Consider the following 22,764-nt stretch of genomic DNA (forward strand, 5'->3'; position numbering starts at 1 on the left):
AATTTCAAAATGGCGAGAGCAGAGGGTTAAACCAAGCATGGGCTATTCTGAGTTTGGGAGCCTGTGTGACTGTGCAGGTTGGAGACCATAGAGCAGACCCCTAATGTGTACACAGTGTTGCAAACTCAGTGATTCTTCAACTGGTGGCATCAGAATAAATTGGAGAGGCTGCTAACACATACACTGCTGAGCCCTGCCTTCAGAGTTTCTGATTCAACGGGTCTGGGGCTGAGCCCTAAATTCTGCATTTCTAACAAGATTCCAAGTGATGCTGCTGCTGCTACTCTAAGAACCACACCCAGAGAACCACTGACCCAACAGATTAAGTCCTTACATGGCCTGAGTTTTCTTTACCATCTGACCTCAGCCATAGCGCAAGCCATGTAGAGCTCCTCACCACTGCTCAGTTTTCTCAGGCTTTTGTAGGCCTCCATGCAAGAGCTCTAGTGCTTGTGTCTGCAGGAAAATTTCTGATTCTCCCTTCAAGATTCCTTTTTCCAGTGCCTTTCACCCTGTTCTCAAGCAGAGAGGCTCTGCTGTACATCAGCAATCATTCTGCTGACGGGCCACTTGGCTGCATCTTGGAGAGCAGATGACTGTCTTTCATCTGTGTCTTCTCAGGGCCTAGCACACTGTGAACATCCAACAGTCTGTTGAGAGAATACATTCATTATTCATTTTGAATAAACACATGATTGTTCATCATGATTACTATTATCTGGATAGAGTTTCAGAATGAGTGAAGGAGGTTTTCTCCCAACCCCTACAAGATGTCTTAAAAATGCATGCTGTTGGTCCCACAGAGAACTGGGCTAGAGACAGAGATAAATCATTGTAGATCCCTTCCTGCAGCTGGAAAAACAACTCAAAACATTCTCTCCTGAGTCAGCATTTTGATTTTTGCCTTTAGTGAACCTCTCTTTCAGGGACATTTTCTCCTCTAAAACTAGTACCATCATTTTTCTACGGAATGGAGAGCCTTTTGCAAACAGCAATGGTAGCTTAAGAAAAAAGTCCATCAGTATTTGCTACTTTGTTTTTCCACTTGACTGCATATGATCGAACCCTGAATGGATTGGAAAAATGATGTAAAATAAGAATATAAACATACATGTGTAGGTGAAAGATTAATGAACAAATATCCAAAGTTTCTGACCCTTTGTTGGTCCACAGAGACCTACTTTGGAGTGAGTGTGTGTGTTTTGTGTGTGTGTGTGTGTGCTGCATTGTGGGGCTGTGTGTGTGTGTGTGTGGGGTATGGTGCATGTATGTGGGTGGTATGGGGGGCTGTGTGTGTGGGGTGTGGAGCTGTGTGTAAGGCTGAGTGTGGTGTGTGGTGCTTGTGTGTAGGGGGTGTGAGGGGGGAGGAGGTGGTGAGCAGAGTACAGGTTCCTTGAGGTTTCTCCCTTGAGGGATCACGCACACCCACATAAAATCCAAATATAATAAATTTTGGAATGCAAGCACAGATTATCCATCTAACTGCAGAGGTGGAAGGCTGCCTTCAGACATGGAAAATGACAGATAATTATCCAGTCTTTTGACAGCATGTCTGCTACCTAATAATTCAAACTACTGGTATGAAGAAGAAAGCCAAGAATCTTGACGAAGTTGGAAGAGAAGCCTAACAATCGGCTTCTGCCTCCTACCCTGGAGTCTATTCTTCTACATTCAGCTGCAGGAGGGGTACGAGGTGGTCAGAGTGGCAGAGAAAAGCAAGAGACTCAAGGGAGCTGGGCTTTATCTTTTGGTTCATGTGCAGGCCCTTTTTCTGCAAGTGGTAAGACACAGTGTAATTCCAGAAAAAAAAAACAAAAAAACAACTGAACAATAACCCCTTGCATTTGCTGAGTGCTTCCAAAATTAAAAGAGATCTCATTTATTTCTTAGAACAATCCTGTAGGGGAGGTGGGATGGGCATGATTGTTCTGTCTTTTTAGGCGAGGACCTACAAGGCATGGCTAGTGCAGTCCACATCTCTGGTTTCCTGTCCACATATTCCATCTTGAGATTAAAATGAAGTGCTACTTTCATATTCATGGGGTTGGATTTTTAATAAGGGGCCCTTAAAACAGTGCCCGAACAATTTTATTTGGAATTTAACTTGATCAGTGTAGATTGATTTCACCAATTCCCTTTCATCAAAAGGAATATTTAAAGAGAGAATTACGTGGGTAGTTGTCTCAAAACTTCACTTGATTTTGCTTCCATTTACTCACACATTTTTATTACCTTCCTTTCCTGCATATGAATTGCTTTAACAAAGTTCGAGTGATACCTAAGTTCCTGCAAGCCATCCAGCGGCCACAGATGGATTGTGACATTCTTATCTCTTTAGCAACCTGATTTATTTACATCTCCAGAAAGAAATTTATCATGAGATTGTAGGATAAATGTTCAAATGTATTTTCTCTAATTGTTAAAGCTCTCTCTCACACACACACGTATGTGCGTGTGCGTGTGTGTGCATAGACACATACACACACATTCCTGAGTTACTTAAGGTGTAATCAGTTGGTACCTATGACAGGTTTCACAATACAGGAAAACTTTACAAAATGATTTCCTGGGTCCCAAGTGAACCTAACTGAAGGGTGGTATGTAATTAATTAAACTCATGCCTTCTATTTTCTCTAACAGGAAAATCAAGTAATTATTTAAGAAATCAGGAAGGATTTATTATAATTACTTAGAAAGTATTTTCATTTTCACCTTTTTTACTGAAATAGTGTGAGCACTTTCTACCATAATTTTGACAGAAATGAATATAATAATAATTCCTAAGTGGATTTCTCTTTTCTTGTATTTGATGACACTGGCATCATTGTCTCTGAGGCAGATGGAAAGAAAGCACTTGGCTGAATTCTTCTCTACATTGTTCCCTTTAAGCCAGGTTTGAATTAGCTCACACGGGTGTTCTCGAGCTGTGAGAAATAGCAGAGATTTTTGGTAAAGCCATTAGGTATGGCTGCTGGGGTTGCGGCTGTGTCTTGAGAGTCCCGGTCAGCCTCTCTGGGCCCATCATTCTTTGGAGGTGAAACCAGCGCAGAAAGGGGGTTCCCTTTTATCTCTCCTTTTCCAGGACATGAGGACAGGGAGCTCTCAGCAACTCTGTGCACTCAGACAGTTCTAAGATCACCCCACCAGTGTCAAATAGTACAGTGATCCTAGAGAAAAATGAGGGTTTCAGGAGAACAAAGCAAAGCAGGATCATGTACCCACAATTGGAGGTATGGTCACCATGGTCTAAATGCACTTGGCTCTTTCTCTCTTTCATGCTTTTTGGCTCATCTGTCTGAAATTCCATTCTTCTCAACCTTCCTCTGAGAGGTAGCTGGGGATGTTCCCTTCACAGGCCCTGATGACTAACCATTATCTTCATTCACGCATCTGGGAAATGGTTTTCCCAGGGACCACAATAGCTTATTCTGGCTGGAACCAGGGCAAAGGCCAATCTGCTATAACCATCGTTTAATGAGACAAACTGAGGCCTATAGGGGCACCGACTTTTCTCAACCCCAAATTCCATTTGGAAGTGCAATCCAGCAAATCCTGCAGACCCCAAATCCTGTCAGACTTGGCCTCTGCTCTGAAGACCCACTGATCATTTAGCTTCTCCTAATGCTCTAGACCCCCTTTCAAATCCTGTCTCTCATTGTCTCCTTGCCTCCAAACTCTCCCTGGTGCCATCTATCCACCCCCTCCTACTCCTGTTCTAATAGAATTAAATTCTCTTACTGTCTGCTGACTCTTCATAGGACACCAAACCATTATCCTCATTGCAATCTTGCTCTCCCAGAGGACATTTGCAGGAGGGCTCACCTTCCCACACCTAGTACAGTACAAGGTCAGGAGAGAGATGTTATAGATCACCTTCTGCTCTTGAGGCTGTAATGTATCCCTGTAGGTTCCTCCCTCTTCTCTCTCAACTAATGGCTTGGTCATCCACCCTCCATCGTGAACCCTGTCCTCAGTCAGGGCAACTCCAATGGTCAGTGGGTGACCTCAGCAACCACCTAGCCTCAGAGTACCTTGACTAAGGTGGCTGTGTTGAACTTTGCCTCTCCATTTTGGCAATCCATAACCATGACCTTGTCCTGGGACTTGGGCAGCATATAAATCTTTAATATTAAGAATCCACACTTTGGACACAGTGTCTTAATTTTAAAACTCTCCTTGCTGCCTAATTCCCATCATCTCCCTTGGACAACTTCATGAGCAATTCCCCTTTAATCCTGCTTTTCTTAAACTTTAATGAACCTGATAATCACTTTGACGGGTGTGAAAAATGCAGGCTCCTAAAGCCTTACTCAGAGATTCCAATCGTCTACATATGAAGGCAGTGCCTGGAAATCTGCCTTTCATAAATATCCTCGGGCATGTTCTCTAGGGCATGTTCTGCAGACAACTCTGAGAAACTCTTCTTGAGTTTCTTGAGCCTTTCATTGTTTCCCTCAGGGTGTCAGGCTTCTGCTGCTGTATTTTTACTTGTAATCAGTGTAGGCTTTTATCTATAATATGAATCACTCTCTTTCTATCACCATTGTAATGGTTAATTTATCAACTTGGGTAGGTCATGTATCAGATATTTGGTCCAACAATAGGCAAGATGTTGCTGTGAAGGTTTTTTTTTTAGATGATATTAACATTTAAATCAGTCATGGATTTTGAGTAAAGCACATTACTCTCCATAACGAGGGTGGGCCTCACTCAATCAGTTGAAGGTCTTAAGAGAAAAAGACTGAGGTCCCCAAAGGAAGAGGGGCAAGCCTCCAGCTTGCCTTCGGACGCAAGTTACAACATTAACTTTTCCCTGGGTCTCTAGTCTGCTGGCTCATCCTACAGAATTTGGACTCTACATAAACACGTACACACATGTGCACACACGTACACACATACGCACTATTGATCTGTTTCTCTGGAGAACCCTGACTAGCATAGCCATATAGTTCTAGGTCTATTTGAATAAACACATTGTTTAGGCTTCTAGTCTTCTGTCTCTAAGCTGCTGAACCACACCTCAGGGACTAAAAACACCACAGCATCGTCTTCTTCAGTTTTGCAGGGGCCTCCGTATTCCCTGGCCATCCTTCTATGTGTCTGTACATTCCACAGCACTGAGTTCCACAGCTGCTTTTTCAAACCTCACCACTGTCCTCAAAGCTCCATTCCTTCTCATCTCGGCTATCAATATTGACTAATGACTGGTCTCCTGCTTTACAGAGAAAATAGAAGTCAAGTTAGGAACTTTCTCTATTTCTTACCTACCATAAAGTTTTTCACTGTACATTTATCACTGGCCTGTTTTTTTGTGGACAAGGTAAGCCAAGATGGATGGCTTCCACTTGGAGTTCTATCCTTTCACTCTTCTTCCAAGGTCTTTTCTATTCTGTGAATTGCCCATACTTCTCTACTGGCACCATTTCTACTGCCCATTTCTTCAGCACACTCAGTCCATGCCATCTTCAACAAATTATAAAACCTCCCTCCTTGTTCCATGCTCTTTTCAGCTACTACCATTTCTCCTCCATTTATCACTGCCTCCTCTTTTCTACTCACAATCACAGAACAGCTCCTAAAATTTGACTACTACTCCCACCATTTCACTGAAAATGTTCTTGTCAAAGTCATCTTCTAGCTGCTAAATTCAGAGAAATATTTCCAGTCCTTATCTGGCTCACTATCTTTGCACTGTTTTGCACTGTTGGTCAATTTCTTCAAGAAACTCTCTCCTTCCTCTTGATTTTCCCCCAAGACATCAGACTGTACTGATTTTTCTCCTACCTAGCTTGTCTTTCCTTCTATCTTAGTTTAGTTTTTTCCTCCAAGACTCTGACAGGTAAATTTTGGTGGTGGTGGTGGTGGTGGTAGGAGGGGGTGGGGACAGAGAATACAGGTAATTTATTTGGGAAGTGATCCAGGAAGAACAAAGAAATGGGAAGAGTGAAATAGGGATAGGAAAACAATGTGATAAAGGGCACGTTAAAGGTGAGGTGAGTGTGGTAGGTGCTCTGGGAATTCTGATGAACCCTGTACCAGACACTTCAGAATTGACCCACTAAGGATGGGGAGCTGTATTATTTCTCTGCCTGAACTCACTAAATTCTCAGTACCCTTGGGATACCCTTTTGCTTGCTGAATAGGTTCCCTTGGCACCAGAGAAAGTCCTCAGACAACGAAGCAGAGAGGAGGGAAGTTGTCAAGTTTCCAGAAAAGTCTCCAGCACAGTTGCCGATGAACCCAGTGTGGGTCAGGTCAGGGGAAGAGCTGGCATCTACAGTTTCAGAATCCTTTATGAGATATTCTCTCTTCCCTTCCTGAGATATTCTCTCTTCCCTCCCTTCCTGCTGAAACCAGAAATGCTGGTTTCTCAGTGTTTTATCCTCGTTCCATTTTTCTCTGTGTCTGCATGTACTTCCCAGGAGTGCATACCTACATTCATGTCTTCAATTAGTACTTGATTATGAAGTATATATTTTCTATCCAAATCTGCCTTCCAAATTCTAGGCATATACATCCAGTTGGGTGTGGTACTTTCCTCCTTTGTGTCCCGTGGGCATCTCAACCTACACGAAGTTGAATCCACCTGTCCATGAGCAGCTCCCTCCCTATCCCTAGACTCCTGATTCACTCCTGCTCCACAGTTCTCTCTTGGAGAGTGTTGCAACCAGGTACCCAGCGACCACAGTGGGAAAACCCAGAGAGGTGTTACCCATGAAGCTCTCCGTTAGCATCATATCAATTGCTGAATTTGCTTCAAGGTTGGCTCTCTTTAGCCTGACTGCTCCTCATCTCTTCCATTAGTTCAGGCTCTCATCAATAATGCCCCCTCCCCAAAAGGCTCCCTCCTACAGTCTTACTCACTCCTTACATAAGTATGACTTATTTCCCAGGCAAGGTATAATGGGCTTCATAGTGGAGACCAGGTATTAACTGACACTCACCCATACATTTTGGACATACACCCATACATCTGGACATTTTGCAAGGTTAAAATATTTTCAATTCCCTTTTCCTCTTCCCCTCGTCCATGCTGCCAATGATCAGGTCCAGAGTTATTTAGCAAAGACTGCATTTGTGAAGTTGAACTTCAGAACCTAGATTCTATTGTCCTATTACAATGTCAGATGATCTGATCCCAAATATGGAAAGAGCTCATTTACTAAATCCTTGAATAGTTTGAAGATTGTTTACTCTTGTCTTGATTCCAAAAAGGGTTTGAGGACAATTATGGATTTTTTTTTTTTGTAGAAGAGCAATAAATAGCAAATGTTAAAAGATAAGATACAGAGTTTCATGACTGATGTCCCAAGATTAAATGAATAAGTAACATGAGCATTGCTGGTTATGGACAGAGCACGCCACTCCATGAATTATCAATATGGGTTTCCTATCTTAATAACTAGCTTAACATTTATAAAATGAAATGGAAAACAGACTAAGTCCATAAATCCAGGTGAGCCAAATGAATTCCTAGGAGGGAGTGCACTTCACTTGTAAATAATTCTCATTTAAATCTTGTAACTTGGAAAGGCTGAAGCCCACAATCATTAAAATGACATTTCCTGTATTTTTATCGTTTTAGTAGGAATGTCAGTAATCACCATATTAAAGGTCTCTAGGGAAGAGGATTAGTAGGAGGATTGACAGATCCTAAAATATTCAGGAAGCATAAATCCAAAATGCAGCTTTATATCCTTGGATTTGTTAAGGAGAATACTTTTTGGAAAACTCAGTTTCATGTTCAGTTGTTTTGAGAAATTTGACAAGCCTCTCACTACACATATAAAATTTAACTAATGTTAAAATAAATGAATAAACCTGAAAACATTTTTAGAACAGGGCATCTAATTTTTCTCCCTAGAAAAAAATTCCAAAGATTTTCATTGATCATTAGGCACAGTTTTGCATTCAGTAAACAGTAACTGCCTTAACATTCTTCCTATCAGATATGAGGTGGTCAGTAAATGTCTGCTCACTGAATACACAGTTTTTCCACACTAAAATTTCCAAAGCACTTCCCTAATTATTTTGGTTCCTTGCTCGGAAATCTTTCATGACTCCCTCTTGTTTGGAGCTGTGCTGTCCAATATGGTAGCCAAAAGCCACATGTGCTTCTGAGTCCCTGAAATGTGACTGGTCCAAATTGAGGGGTGTTGTAAATGTCAAACATACACGGAATTTGAAGACTTAGTCTAAGAAAAAGAATGTAAAATAGTTTAGTATCTGTTATATCATCAATTAAAATATTTTACATATCCTGAAATAACATACTTCATCTGTGTCACTTTACTTTTTGTTTTAAATATGCCTATTAGATAATTTAAGACTACCTTCATTGCTTGAATTTGTGGCTCACTGTCAATTTCCAGTTGGCAGTGCTGGTATAGAGACCAGATTCTGAGTTTTTTGTCTGTATACTTAACTTCCAAACCTTATTTCTTATTATATTTTCTTTATTGCTTTTCTCTTATTGCTCCCTCTTGTTAGAATGCTATTCCTTATAAAGAATTACCACTCTTTAGGATCTAGCTAAAATCCTCCCTTCTCTAGGAAGACTATCTGGTTCTCCAAGCCAGAAGCACTTTTTCCTCTTCTAAACTCCTAAAACCAATTATGTATACCTTTTTTATAGCCCCATTTGATATCTGTATTATAGCTGTTTGTAAATATATAATATTTCCTCACTGAGTTGTGAGTCTTTGAAGGAAAGAAGAATTTTTAGTTCTGTTTCAAATCTCTCAAACTGGGCAAAGCTATTGGTGTATGAGTCAGAAACCACCCTAGTTGTTTTAGCAGAAACTGTTTCATGTAGGGAACTGGTTAAATGGGTATGGGAGGCTGGAGAAGTAAAAAAAGGAGTACCAAGGTAACATAGAGTTAGCTACAAGAAGCAGCTCCCACACTTAGGGCAGCAGGGTCCCAGAGAAATGGTGCAATGATCAGGCATGAGGGGCTGGGAGAAGGTTCTGGAGGAGAAGGAATTCTCTGAAGAGGCTGCTCTCAGGCTGGTGAGTGTGGGAGGGTCCTCATGGAGTTGCATGCCAGGCTCTAATGAGAACATGCTGCCTGCTGGCGTTGCTGCCTCTGAGGAGGTGTGATGAGACTGGCTCTGGGAATGTGGAAAGTTCTGGAGACTGTAACTAACTGCTACTCTTTCCAACTTCTTCTTCCAGATGAAGAGCCGTCGCAGGAGTGACACTAATAGGAATAGTGGGAGATACAGAGTGCCAGGTTCTCTCCCTCTTCTTGCCTTCTGACTTCCTCTAGGGCATTATATTGATGGACTTTGACAGGAACCAACTGAGAATGAGTAAGTGTAGATTCCCACCATCCTGGTTTTCCTCCCCTTGAGTACGGGCCAGACCTGGTGACTTGCTAGAATATGGCAAAAGTTAAAAGATCTCATTTCTGTGTGACATACTCCATCTATTGTCTTGGTGTTTGTGCATCAGTGAAAGCAAACTATCATTTGGAGAAATCCAGATGTCAAGTACCTGTGGGTGGTTTCCAGCCAAGAGCAGGTAAGGACCTGAGATCTGTAGTTCAATAGCCTATGAGGAAGAGAATCCTGTCAAATGTCACTGACTGAACTTGGAAGTGGATCCTTCCCCAGTTGAGCCTTAAGATGAGACCACAGACCCTGAGTTGGACACAGTGATTATAGTTTTGTGAGAGGCTCTGAAGCAAGGGAGATAGCTAAGCTATGCCAGGATTTTTGGTCCATAAAAATTGGGAGATAATGGATGTGTGTTGTTTAAAATGGCTAAATCTTACAAGTGATTTGTTACATGTGAATAGCTAACTAATACATAGCTTTAAAGTCACAGACCAAGATATAGGAAGATGGATTTAAAAATAAGAGATAATAGCTTAATAATGGGCAAATCTAGCATCTAGAATGTGTATGTATATCTATCAAGATATTTGTATCTATCCATCTATCAATCAATCATCTGTCTTGCCTGTGAATTAATTAGTAGTAAGTACGAACAACTCAAGAGAAAAATAAACAAAAGATTGAACAAACCCTTAACAAAAGAGGAAACATTTGACCAATAAGTATATGGCAAGAAACCTTATGTCATTAGTAATCAGACAAGTGAAAATTAAAACCAAAATCAGATAAATTGTACTCTTTCTAGATAATGGAATAAATATGACAGCAAAAATGAATGAATACAACTATACATATAAATAAAATAAAAATCTTAGAAATAGAAGACTGAGCAAAAGAAGCAAGCCACAAGTGAATGCATAAGTATAATTCTTTGTACATAATATCCAAATCAGGCAAACCTAAACAACTAACGTTTCGGGATGCTTCCCTATATAGTAAAAGTACTAAGCACAGCAAGGAAATGATTATTGTGCAGATAATTGAGGGGAAGTGAATGTGATCTGGGAAGACCCATGGAGAGTTTTTAATTTCCAAACCTGGGTGATATCACATGGACATCCACATTAATTCTTTTAAACATAAGATTAATTTTATACATTTCAGTTTCAAAAATTTCTCTGAGGCTCAGCAATTCCTTTAGATCATTTTAGTTCCCATGTTTTCTGTTAAATTTGAGGAAATTAAATAAAATATCACACACACATGAAAATAGCCTGTGATCTGGCCATTATTTCCTCCTTTTATCCATCCATCCATTTACCTTTGGCAGGTATCTAGAAGGATGCTCACCAACATTTTTTTATTAGCATAAAATTATTTTAGTACAATTAAAAACATTTTGATATTACTAGATTGATCAAGGGTAACAATAAAATGTTAATATTTAGATGTTATGATTGCAAGTTGCAGTCATAGAGTATTTTAATATTCACAGTTGAGGGGGTTAGAAACTGTTGAGAAGATTTGACCTCACACAAGATGGCTAAAGAAATTATACTACTTTTCAACCACTCACCCCCAGTCTCAAGGTGTCCTTTACTCACTAGACAGTGACAGCAGAAATAACTTCACTCCTTAGTCTTTGGAAAATCAGGTTAATTTACATACGCCGGAACAGGTAGATATCTCTAAGTTGCGTTTATTAAACGGCAGTTCTAAAAAAATTGAAAAATGTTTAAAAAGTGAAATTTGAATCAAATATTTGTGAAAGTACTTCAGAAGAAATCCAGGCTTGGCAGGGGCACTACTTTTACTGGGCACTACTTTTACTGAATCAGATTTTCCTCTCTCTGCTTCATGTAAGATAGTGATTAAGCAATCCCTTTGTGAACTTTATCAATATGGAACAGCCAATTTAGATGAAAGCAAATGTATTGTGTTTTTCTTTGGGCAATTAATTTAGTAATTAATAATTTAAATTGGTGAGTGAAAGCTTTAAACTGTTAGTATAGGCATAGAATATTCACAAAATTTTAACACAGATTATTTTTATACAATAGCAATTTGGGTGATGTGTTGCTTTACTTTTCAAGTTTTCTACATTGCTTGAGATGTATGGAACAAGCCTGCATAATTTTACACAAATAATAATGTATTTAGTAAAAACAAAGAAAAAAAGTGGTTTCCTTCATTGCCTTAGTACAACCGCAGAAAACCCTATGAAAATGGCACTAGATAAGCTAACTTGCCCAAGGTCATGCATTTAGAAACTAGCAGAATTAGAGGGCAGATCTGGAATTTCTTTGGTCAGATACCTGAGCTCTACCTAGTGCTGACATTATGTAGTTTGATGTCCTGCCCATGAGCCTTACTCGTGAAAAGCTCAGAACCCTTCCATCCCCCAAAGTCCCTGATGTAAGGCAGCCGCTCTGCTATGTGACTACAGTCATTTGCTTCCTACCTTGATGTTTACGGAACACTCCATAAACATTTAATGCTATGGCCGAGCACACGTGCACCAATTACTTCTCTGTCTGATCATTTCTTCCATTCCATCATGCAGTGACGGGGCTTTGTGAAACCCGCAGCTCAGCCCTCTTAATGAATGATGTAATGGAAGCAGGGCGCACCAGCCTTCTCATTTGACTTGAATAAACCCCTCTCTTCCCTCCATCCCTCGCAGGTGTCTCAACTCTCACAAGTGAGATCAGATTTTCCATGTTTGGACCAAATTTCTCAAGTTTCTTATGGGCAGGGAGTAAAGCTCTAATTAGTTCACGTGTGCCAGCTAATTAGGTAAGAAATTATTTTGCTAAGAATCTCCTGCAAGCCTTAACTGGGGTCAGCCCAACTATATTTGAATGAGAGGCTACGTATTCACGTCCCTGCTCTATGGACAAAGCCATGAAGTGATAATTTACTTTAGAAAGAAGAGCCAAATGGAGAGTATGATTTTCTCTGTGATTCAAAGAACCCTCAGGCAAAACTCTGCCAAGTTTTCCCCCAGGTCACTCCAGTATACTCTCCATGCCCGCCCCTGTGGGATTTTCTCTGACCCGGAAAGTTCTCTCTTGATTTTTTTCTCTCTAGAGTTTCTCTTAGCAAATGACTGATTATCTTATTCATTCTCATGGGGATATCTTTACTTCACAATGGCATGAATTCTTGAGCCAAATAGATCTTTTTCTAATAATGATTTCAGATTTGAGCCAAATTTGTAAGATGAAATTAATTTCTAGGTAATCTTTTGTGAATTTCATGTGTTTCCATATTATCCATTTGTATATGAAGGTCAATAAGAACATCCCACTCACTTTCTTACACAGGAAACACTTAGACAAATATTTTTACACCAACCTCTAAGATGGCTTAATTGACCACAGACTCAGTTAATTTTTTCTCTGTCCTTATTAAGAACTAATTAATCACATTTGCACACAATTGTCTAAACAACCACAGACCATTAGCTCCAGAGGTGTTATTCATGGCTCTTCCTTTGTATCTTAAGAGAGGAAGAAACTGATGTCCAGAAAAGCAAACGTGACAAGCCCCAGAACACAGCTGGCTAGTGGTCCAACAGGCACTAGAACTCAGCTCAGCCAGTCAACAGCTAAAAGAAGGAGATGGACACCCAGCCTCCTCTTACGCACAGAGGGGGAGTCTTCATGTGTACCCCGTCTGAGCTCTTTAGTAATGAGCCAAAGGAGAGGAACTCCAGTCCAGAGGGGGGCTGGATGTCTTCAATGATTCAAAATATTATTTTGTATCCATTGTAGAAGTCTGACCCTGATACTGAGCATCTAATACTAAAAAACGAAGTGACACACGCATTTAAAACTTACCGTGACCCTGGGCTCCAGCCAAAGTTGAAAGGAGCCGCGTTGCTGTTTATTCTGTCCAAAGGGGCATGCATCAGAGGCGACCACTGTTTTTTTTTCTAGTGCAAAAAGAAGTCTCTCGTTGGCCACACAAAGCTGATCTCAGATCCCTATGATTTCAGAGAAACACAAGAAAGATTTCCAGAAAAACAGCAATTTTCCCTCTCTGCAAGGGATATTTTTCCTTTTCCTGGCTTCACATTTTGGTGGCTATTGAAAGAAGAGAGAAGGGTAAACGTTATTCACATAACTTTTCCTTAAATAGGTCTTTACTGTTTGGGAATTATTATCATGCGCCATCTTGTCTGTAGTATAAAAGAAAGTTGTGCACCTTAAAACTAGTGAGATGAGCTCTTTATTCCAAAATGGTGTGTAGATTTGAGACATCTACCTTTTCATAAAATCCCCTGCAGGAATAAACTTACAGCAGGCTGAGAGCGCTCGGGCTTGTTTCTCTGATCTGTGGTCATTTCTTACGTTATATAGGATACTACTTTCTGTGATTGTGAGTGGGCTATAAGTGGTGACACGTGTAAGCCTTGTTTTCCTATTTCCTGGACTTTTGAGGTACACACTTTGTAATCTTTATGAGCAAGGCTATTTCTGTGAATTTCAGAACTTCGGGTACTAAAAAAAAAAGCTGCGATGTCTCCATCTAACATGCGTAAAGTACATTAATAATCATTTTAGGAAGGCATAAACATTTTAAAAGTAAATATTAAATTTGGAACGATGGGAGCTCACACTGCTGTGTTAGTCAATGCCCCATGCAAGGCTGTACTTGAGATTTAAACTCTTGGCATTGGAATGCAGTGAGGGTCTTTGCCTGGTCAGAGTTAATGACAAGGGTCAAGGATGCCAGGCATCCTGGCAGTTCCTCATACTGAGGGTGACAATTGTTATTAGCAAAAGTCATCTGCAGAAAGTCCTCTCCTCTGCTCCAAGAACAGAGAACGGATGTGTGTGGGGAGTGGGTCATAGGGACTGAGTTCTGGAATTCATTCTCCTTAGAAATAGGTCAATTCTGTTTTTCCTAGGAAGTCCCCTGGGCAAAGACCCCATCTCCTGCACTCTTTCGAATATAAATTGACCCTGACAGTGAAACAACCTCCAACTTTTGCAACTCCCTTTGGGGAAGAGCTTTAAATACAAGTTCAGAAATGACCTTGGGGCTCTGGGGAGCTTGGGCTCAAGGTCGTAACCTCCCTTCGGCCCTGGGGCTTAGAAATCTAGAGGCCAAAAGACCCAAGGAAGTAAGCTCCCTGGCTTGCATTTCCTTTACTAAAAGGGTTGAAAGTGAACAATTTTTTGTACCCTGCAGAGTCTTTTCCTTCCGTGGGCCTAGAGTTTTGCATACCTGATGATATCCAGACAGTGCTAACCTCTGGACTCCATGAGAAGCCTTTTAGCTAATCATTCCACCCGTCATAGTCAAAGCTGTCCAGAAGATGCAGATTGAACTGATGTGAGTGTCTTTGGTTTGGGTTTCTTTGAGGCCTTTTTTGTTGTTGTTCCTTTGAGGAAAATTGAGCTCTTCTAAATAGATTTTCCTTTATTGTTGAGAATTATGGGGACGGGGAAGAGAAAGAAATAATTCATCCTTATGTTGATGAAGGAACATGCTCAGAATCTCAGAAACAAGAATGCACTGTTGGAAAATATTACTTAATAAATGCAAATTGTCTCCTTATAACAGAAACTTGCCTCACTCCACACTTCACAGTTGTGGTTAAAAGACACACTATGTTCAAATTTGATTATTTACAGAATCAAAGGACACATGTCCAATTCAGATTGGGCAAAGGCCCTGCTGTTTGTGTTTTTAAACCAGATCAAAGGGACCTTTTATTTAAAACAATGACTGTAATGCTCAGCTTGCATCCAGACATCAGTGATCCAGCCTCTTGGGAAGGGAGAAAGAAATGGTCTTTAAACCCTCTGGTCTGCTTTGCAGCCTTTTTTTTTTTTTTTTTTTTTTTTTTTTAAACAGATAAAGGGAGTCTCATTTGCATGGTTCTGATAGCCCGGTGAGGTTAGGGCTAATTCTCCAGGCCTGTCTCAGAGGGGATTTTGGGTGGGTGAGAGAATGTCTTCTGAGCTCACCCCTTTTCTTTGCCTGGCCTGGGTCTATATATAAAAGAGAATCGGCATACATATAAAAGCCAAGAAAAATTGCTAAGATGCTTATTTAAAAAAATTACCATTACTACTGTCCAAAGGATTGTATTAAGACCCTCTCTCTACTGATCAAGATGAAAGCCATAATCCTTGCCTTAAACATCTTAATATCTAAATATACAATATTGGCAGAGTCAAAAACAGAGCTTAAAAAAAAAAAGAAAATATACAGAGACCTACAAAATGAGTTTAGTAATGGGATGATCATTGATGAATTTTGTCAGAAGTCTTAGTAAAGGCCAAACTAAAAATATCTTAGAGATTTTTGGATTTAAGGGAAGTAGATGCATTTACCTCTTCCACATTTTCTAGCAGAAATGTTGAAAAGGATTCCGGGATTCACTCCTAGGCCCTTTGGGTCCCAGGATTCATTCACTTATTTGATTTGACAATATTGATTGAGAACTTGTTATGTGCCAGGCACAGTACTAAGTACTTGTGAACCACAGACTAATTCCCTGTTCTCGTGGAGCTTTATAGTCCAGTGAATATGGTGGGCCAGATAATAAAATAAATACGTACTATGTTGGACGAGGATGAGCACCATGAAGAACACCGAGTGGGGAAATGGGAATGTGGAATGCAAGACTGTGGGGGGGGGTAGAATGTGCTGGGGCAACCCTCACTGAGAGGGTGACAACAGAGCAAAGACTTGAAGAGGGGGAAATTAGCCATGCAGATATCCAGACATTTTAGGAGGAAGGAACAGCCCAGGGCAAAGGCCCTAAAGAGGGGGAGTGGAGAGGTAAGAAGAGGGGTAAGGTTGGTGACATAACATGGGTGAGTAGACGTGAAGGGCTTTGGAGGCCAAAGTGAGAATGTTGACTCTGAAGCTCACTCACTCTGAGTGCAGTGGGACAAGTCACCATTTGACCCATATCTAACACAATTACTCTGAGCGGTTTGGAGACGAGATTATGATGGGGCAAGGAGGAAGCAACAAAACTAGTAAGGAATCTGTTCTCATCCTCAAGCCCAGCCATGGTGGAGGCTGGGACCACCGTGGAAGCCATAGAGGTGGTGGTAAGTAGTTACATTTGCAATATTTTAAAAGCAGAGAGAAGAGACTTTCTTAGGCGGGTGGATATGTGGTATCAGCAGGGTTGGGTCTAGGATTTAAAGGGCCAGAGTTTATATAATTTGAGGGCAGAGACTGTCGAGATGTTTAATCATCGCTCTCTCCTTCTTGAGTACACAGAAAGACTTGGTTTCCCACCTTTTCTTGCAGTTCTATTGGACAATGTGGCTGAGTTAGGCCAATGGGATATGAGCCCAAGTGGGGAGCTATTTCAGGTCTCCCGTCATTAAGAGCAGGTGTGTATTCTCTGCCCTCTTTCTCACCTGTGCGGCTCCAAGTGAAGGACTCTAAGATGGCTGAATAATAAAACGGAAACAACCTGAGCGGCTGAATTGCCACTTGGGGGTAAGCAGGGTAGAAAGCCACCAGGGCAACAACAGACTGTGGTGTGAACAAGAAGCAAACTTTTGTCATTAAGCCCTTGAGATTTAGGGATTTATTCATTATTGCAGAACGGTATAATGCTATCCTTACTGATATGGTCTAAATCTGAAAAGATGTAGCACAGTCTAATAAGGAGGAAATACATATGCCTAATATGCGTATCTCCATGACCTAAGTAGTCTGTGACCAACACGGAGGGATAGTTTTGATACTAGCATCCTGGCATCCCACAAATATTTCCTGATTGGGTCCCTGGAGGTCATGAGAAAGTAAATATTGAAGCCAAAAGAACAAAGATATTTTAAAAAGATCTAAAGTTGATGTAATTAAGGTTGACCTAAAATGCTCAAATTATTGGAAGGAGGAGTTTTTCTTAGTCTGGAAATTGCAGGATATAGGTATAGGATCTGTAATGAGAGAGAATAGAGCATTGGGCTTGAGTATGGACAGGGAGAGAGGTAATATTAACTTCTGAGCCAGCATATCAGCCACTCCAAGAGATGGAGGGATCAGAATGTTTTGGAATCTCAGTTATGCCATGCACAGAGCCACCTGTATAAGATGGTGGCCACAGATGAGTCCAGAACCATCCATCGCCATATAGATTCCATAGGTCTCCACAGCTCAAAGGGACACAGGCAACTGGTTTATGGAAGGATCACATCATCTAACAGTGTTATAGCACAGGGAGCACAAGCTTTGGAATTAGGTCACCAGGTTAATTATCTTTCCAGCTTTAAGTCTCAGTTTCAGTTTCTGTAATGGGAGGTTAATACTTAGCACATGGGCCGGTCCATAGTACACGGTCAATTATTATAGCTACTGTTGTTACCATCGTCTTCTTGCCATTATTGTCATTTGTCATATAGTGAGAGCTGGAAGTATTGATATGACAGGTCTGCCCCATGGAGTGTTGGCAAGCACGTTGTGATGTGCTAGGGAACCCACACAGGAGTACTGATCAATCAGCTCTGCTAAGTACCCTGCAATTGAGGGTGCAGTGTAAGTGGATCTTGGGTGGACATTGAGCTGGGAACTCCACTGCAGTCTTTCTAAGGTCCAGCTGCACAGCTGTGGTGTAGTCCTTCAGGGCTAGCTGAGGGGTCCATCTTTCTCACTTCCGGATATCGCTCTACAGTATCTCCTCCCGCCATGATTTAACTCCGAGAGGTCTCTGAACTGATCTGTTCTGCCAGAGCTCTTTGGCTATGAAGAATTCCCTTTACTGCTCTGGAGCTGTTTCCTCACATATAAAATTAGAGCATTGCTCTGGACTATTCCACTGGCACTGGCTGATATGACAAAACCTTATAAACTCAGGGGTATCTGGGTTCCATGCCACTGCATTGGCACATATGCTCTTCACAATCATCGCTGATGATGTAGCTGAGAAGAAACCTGATATTTATTGGCCACAGTCAGAAAGAGTCCAACTTATGACTGGAATGGAGTTAGCCTTTCTGTGATCCTCAGAATGGCCAACGTGGAGAAATGATTTCTAGAACTTATTCTTGGCTTGCAAAGAAATCTAACTTGTCGTGTTGGTAGAAGCATAGGGAGCAGGATGTTTTCTGAACATTTTAGCCTGTGATCTGTAATAGAGATCACAATTTCACCATGAGAAGACCATCCCTTTTGGGGCACCTGGGTGGCTCAGTTGGGTAAGCATCTGTCTTCGGCTCAGGTCATGTTCTCGGGCTCCCTGCTCATTGGGGAGTCTGCTTCTCCCTTTCCCTCTGTTCCTCCCTCCTGCTCATAATCTGTCTCTCAAATAAATTAAAAATCTTAAAAAAAGAATTTCTTTTGAAGCCTTTCTAGCCTTTAAGAGAGTCTTTACAAAAACTCAGCAGAATAAAGAATGGCATTGGAGTCGCAGGAAAGGAAAGACACTGGAGAGAGTTAGATTGTTTAAAACATTCATATTTGTTGTTCCATAAGGAGAAACTGCTTCTGGGTAATACTCTGTGTTCTGTGAAGTCCCTCCTCTTGACCATGGAGATGGATGATGTGAAGGTTGCCTTAAATCATCGATCTGTGAAAAACACCTGCTCAGTCTCTTTCCATTCCTGATGGTACCATCTGATGCCTGCCTGATCTAGGTTCTCTGTCCTAGATCTTTTGGGCTGTGTAATTTCCACAGCTCCTGATTTGCATTATTTCCTCTCCATGCCTCTCCTCCTGTGCTTCAGGGTGATCTCTCCAGTAGGGCTCTGAGGGTTGATACTTGACAAAAGTCAAAGGAGTCCTCTACTTTGATTTTCCCTCTCTGACTCAGAGTAGATGACTCTCCAAATTTAGAAAATTGTGGTCAATTTTTGAGAGTAATTAGAACGAAGGTAAAGTCTGCTGGCTGCCAACAGACTAGGGTCAGATCTGTTACTCCTAGGGTAAAGTGTAGCTTTTATTCATGGCTTTTATTCAGCAGAGATGTTTTTAAAAAATGATAAAATAAGAGCAAATGAACTAGAAATATAAAAATGAAAAGTAACAGAATAAAATAATAACATATTCCAGTGTGGGATTTGGAAGCAAGCTCATATAAAATGTTGTATGGTACAATAAATAATAAAATAAAATAAAATATTAATTTCTTCTGTGAGGGTCTTATCTTGGTATGCAGGGTCATCCTTAGGTGTTTAGGAAAGATGTCTTTCAGTTCTTTGACTCCCACTTACTATTTACATCACAGTCAATAAACTTTTATTCTGTCCTCTGCCTCTCTACTTCTCTCAGCTTTCAATTAATTATTTCTACTTTGTCAAAACATGTAACGTTTACATAAAATTTTTCCACTCTTCTTCTATCTTTGTTTTGTTCTAAGCTCCACTAAATATATTGTGCTCTTAGCACTAGACTCTTTGCCAGTTTCTTCAGTCATCTCTCAGTTGGAAGAAACTTATCTGTTAGTAGGTTTGTCAGGAAGGGACTATGAGTGCTGTATTCTCTGAGTTCTTGCAGATTAAAACCGTTTTTCTGTACCATTGGTGGCTTGAAGGAAAGCTTGCACAGGTATAAGATCATGCCACTTACGCTTTCTCACCTTGAATTTTCAAAAATGTTGCTGCGATGTTGTCTTACATACACATGCTGTCAAGAATTCCGAGACCCCCTGATTTTCTTTCCTTTGTAAGTGATGGGACCTTTTCTGCCTGAAGTTTTTTTTTTAAATAAATAATAAATTGTTCAATAAAAAATAGAGTTCAAAGTCTTAAATATTTTGCAAAAATATGCTTTGTACTTGGCAATAATATACATTGTAGGCATTTTCAATACATAGAGTCAAGCCTTTTATTTTTAGAAAGTAGTTTTGGATGTGATTTCAAGTATGTTCAAATTAAATATATGTTGAATTTTCTTTGTAATTTTCTCTTTCAATTTTTAAAATTTCTTTATACATTTTCTTCGCCATTCCTCTCTTCGATGTCTCTGACTACATTTTCATTCAAATGTCTTTTCCTTTGGGAAACTTGTAATTTAGCATTCATTTCTGAGATGAATTCTTTTAAAAAATTCAATTGCTTTATCAAGTTCAATCAACCGGTTTCACATCTTTTGTTGTTGTTCATTTCTTCACTGAGTTTTGAATCTCTGACTTGAGATATCCCTTCGTTAAACATACTATTAAAAATCGTATTTAATTCATGTTGGGATGTAATTTAATGTTAAATTTTTACTATTTTTCCAGTTTAGCAATTACACATATTTGTAGTAGGCAGGGGAGCAGGAACTGGGTAGTATACTCAGTTTCTTAGTCTAAAAGCCTGTTAGTGGAGGAAGGGGATATTTCTTGAAGAAATGATGCCTTTTTGGGTGAGGGGGTGGGATATTTGGTGTGTCTTTGTTTTGATTTTAATTTTTATTTTCCAGAAATTGCTCCTTCTTATCCTTCCCCACCATGCCCCCAAGGGCTGCCTCTCCCATCCAGGTCTCTCTCCCTCCCAGAATCTTTTCCTTTCCACGACCACCCTCTCTGGTCATGCACTCCTGTAAGTGGCCTCCTTTCAGACTGATAATAGCCACATCTCGGCTTTACCACCAGTGATCAATCTGTTTTCATCATTTTTCAGGGTGGACTCTTTTGGGGGTGATTGTGTCTATATGCTCTTTTCTTCTGTTATGCACTGAATGTCTGTGTCCTCCCCAAATTCATGTCTTCAAGTCCTTACCTCCAATGTATTTAGAGGTGGGGCTTCTGGGGGATGATTAGGTCCCAAAGGTATAGACTTCATGAATGGAATTCATGTCCTTTTGGAAGAGATATCTGAGAGCTCCCTTGCCCCTTCCTCATAGTGAGGACAGAGTCATCTGTGAACCAGGAGCAGACATACATCTGCAAACCAGGAAGCAGTCCCCATCAGATGGTGAATCTGTTGATGCCTTGATCTTGGACATCTCAGTCTCCGGAACTGTGGAAAATAAATTTCTGTTGTTTATAAACCAACAGATCTGTGGTTTTTTGTTACAAAGGTCCACATGGACTCAGACACTCCCTGTCCTCCTTTCTGCAGGAGTCCCAGTCAGTCCTTGCCTGCCTCTCCATTTCAGTGTGGGATTTAGAAGCAAGCTCATTTAGCCTGGAGTATCTATGACTCCAGGCTAAAAAAAGTAAAATCTGTAGAAGCCCTGGTCTTTGGGCATGGCAGAGAAGTAAGGCTAGGTAACTTGACTTGGATAGGTAACTCTTTTTTGACCTCAGTGATTTTGTAGTGCCATTAGAATTGGCTCTAGAGAGCCTCCATTATCCCATGGGAACTTGGCTGCCCAAGGATGGCCTTGACTCTAAAGGTTTTTATTAAACTGGGAAAAGGCAGAGAGTAATGGATACTGCTATTTAGCACCTACTGTGTCTGTCATTTAATCCCACATTTCCAAATGTCTTGAGTGCAATCTGGTTCATGCTGGATGTTTATTAAATACCAATGAGTTAAAGTGAAACAGACAGTTTATGTACGTATTCTATCTGATCTCACCTGGTGGGTACTAGTATCACCAGTGGATAGAGGAGGAAGCGAGACTAAGGAAAGGTGAATGATCTCTTCTTGGTTACACAGTTAGTAAGTACCAGAGCGAGTCAGAGCCCAAGTCCATCTGCCCCACCATACACATTTTTTCATTCTTACTAGGCTTCCCTGGACTCCTTAGGAAAGAAGTGCTGAAAGAAAATGAGGAAGAGGTGCCTGGGAGTGCAAAGAAAGGAACAGAAGAAAAGGTAGGAGCAAGAGTCATCAAGAGAGCAACACAGATAAAATCTAATCAGGAGGTAATTTCCCTTTTCTTCATCTTCTTATTTATGCCAGGAAAGGGGACTCTGCAGAAAGAGTGGAGTCACTACCTTATGCGTTAATGTGGTCAAATCTTAAGTTATTCTCATCAAAGTCTGTAAACTCCTAGATTGCATCATCATATAGTATTGAAGGAAAATCATTCTTCTGGAGACCATAATGAAAGGAGAGCAAGGACAAGAGGGAGGGGAATGAGGACTGCAGATGCAGAAAGTGATCAAACTTGAACCTGAAGTTGCAATTGCAGTGTCTTGTCTTTGCTACATGCTTTACAGTGTACAAAACACCTTCCCATAAGTCGTTGCTATCAATCAGTTTCTCAAGGATATAGGACCAATGTTATTAGCATAATTTTAAATACAGGGAGACTAAAGCTTAGAGAAGTGAGGTATGACCTAAAAGTCGCAAAGTATAAAGCAATGCTGGGGCTAGAATTTAGATATTCTGATCCCTTCAGCAGGGCTTTTTCCTTAAAGATATATTCAAATACAGAGTGACATGGGCAATGAAGGATCTATCATCTCTTTAGTAATAAACTTGATTTTTCAAAAATTTGGTGGGTCTATTTGACCCTCTCCTTTGGCTGAACATTCATCCCTCTTGCTTGAGAGAGACTTGATCCCT

This window comes from Lutra lutra, chromosome 11 (genome assembly GCF_902655055.1).
Source record: "Lutra lutra chromosome 11, mLutLut1.2, whole genome shotgun sequence".
NCBI classification, from domain to species: Eukaryota; Metazoa; Chordata; class Mammalia; order Carnivora; family Mustelidae; genus Lutra; species Lutra lutra.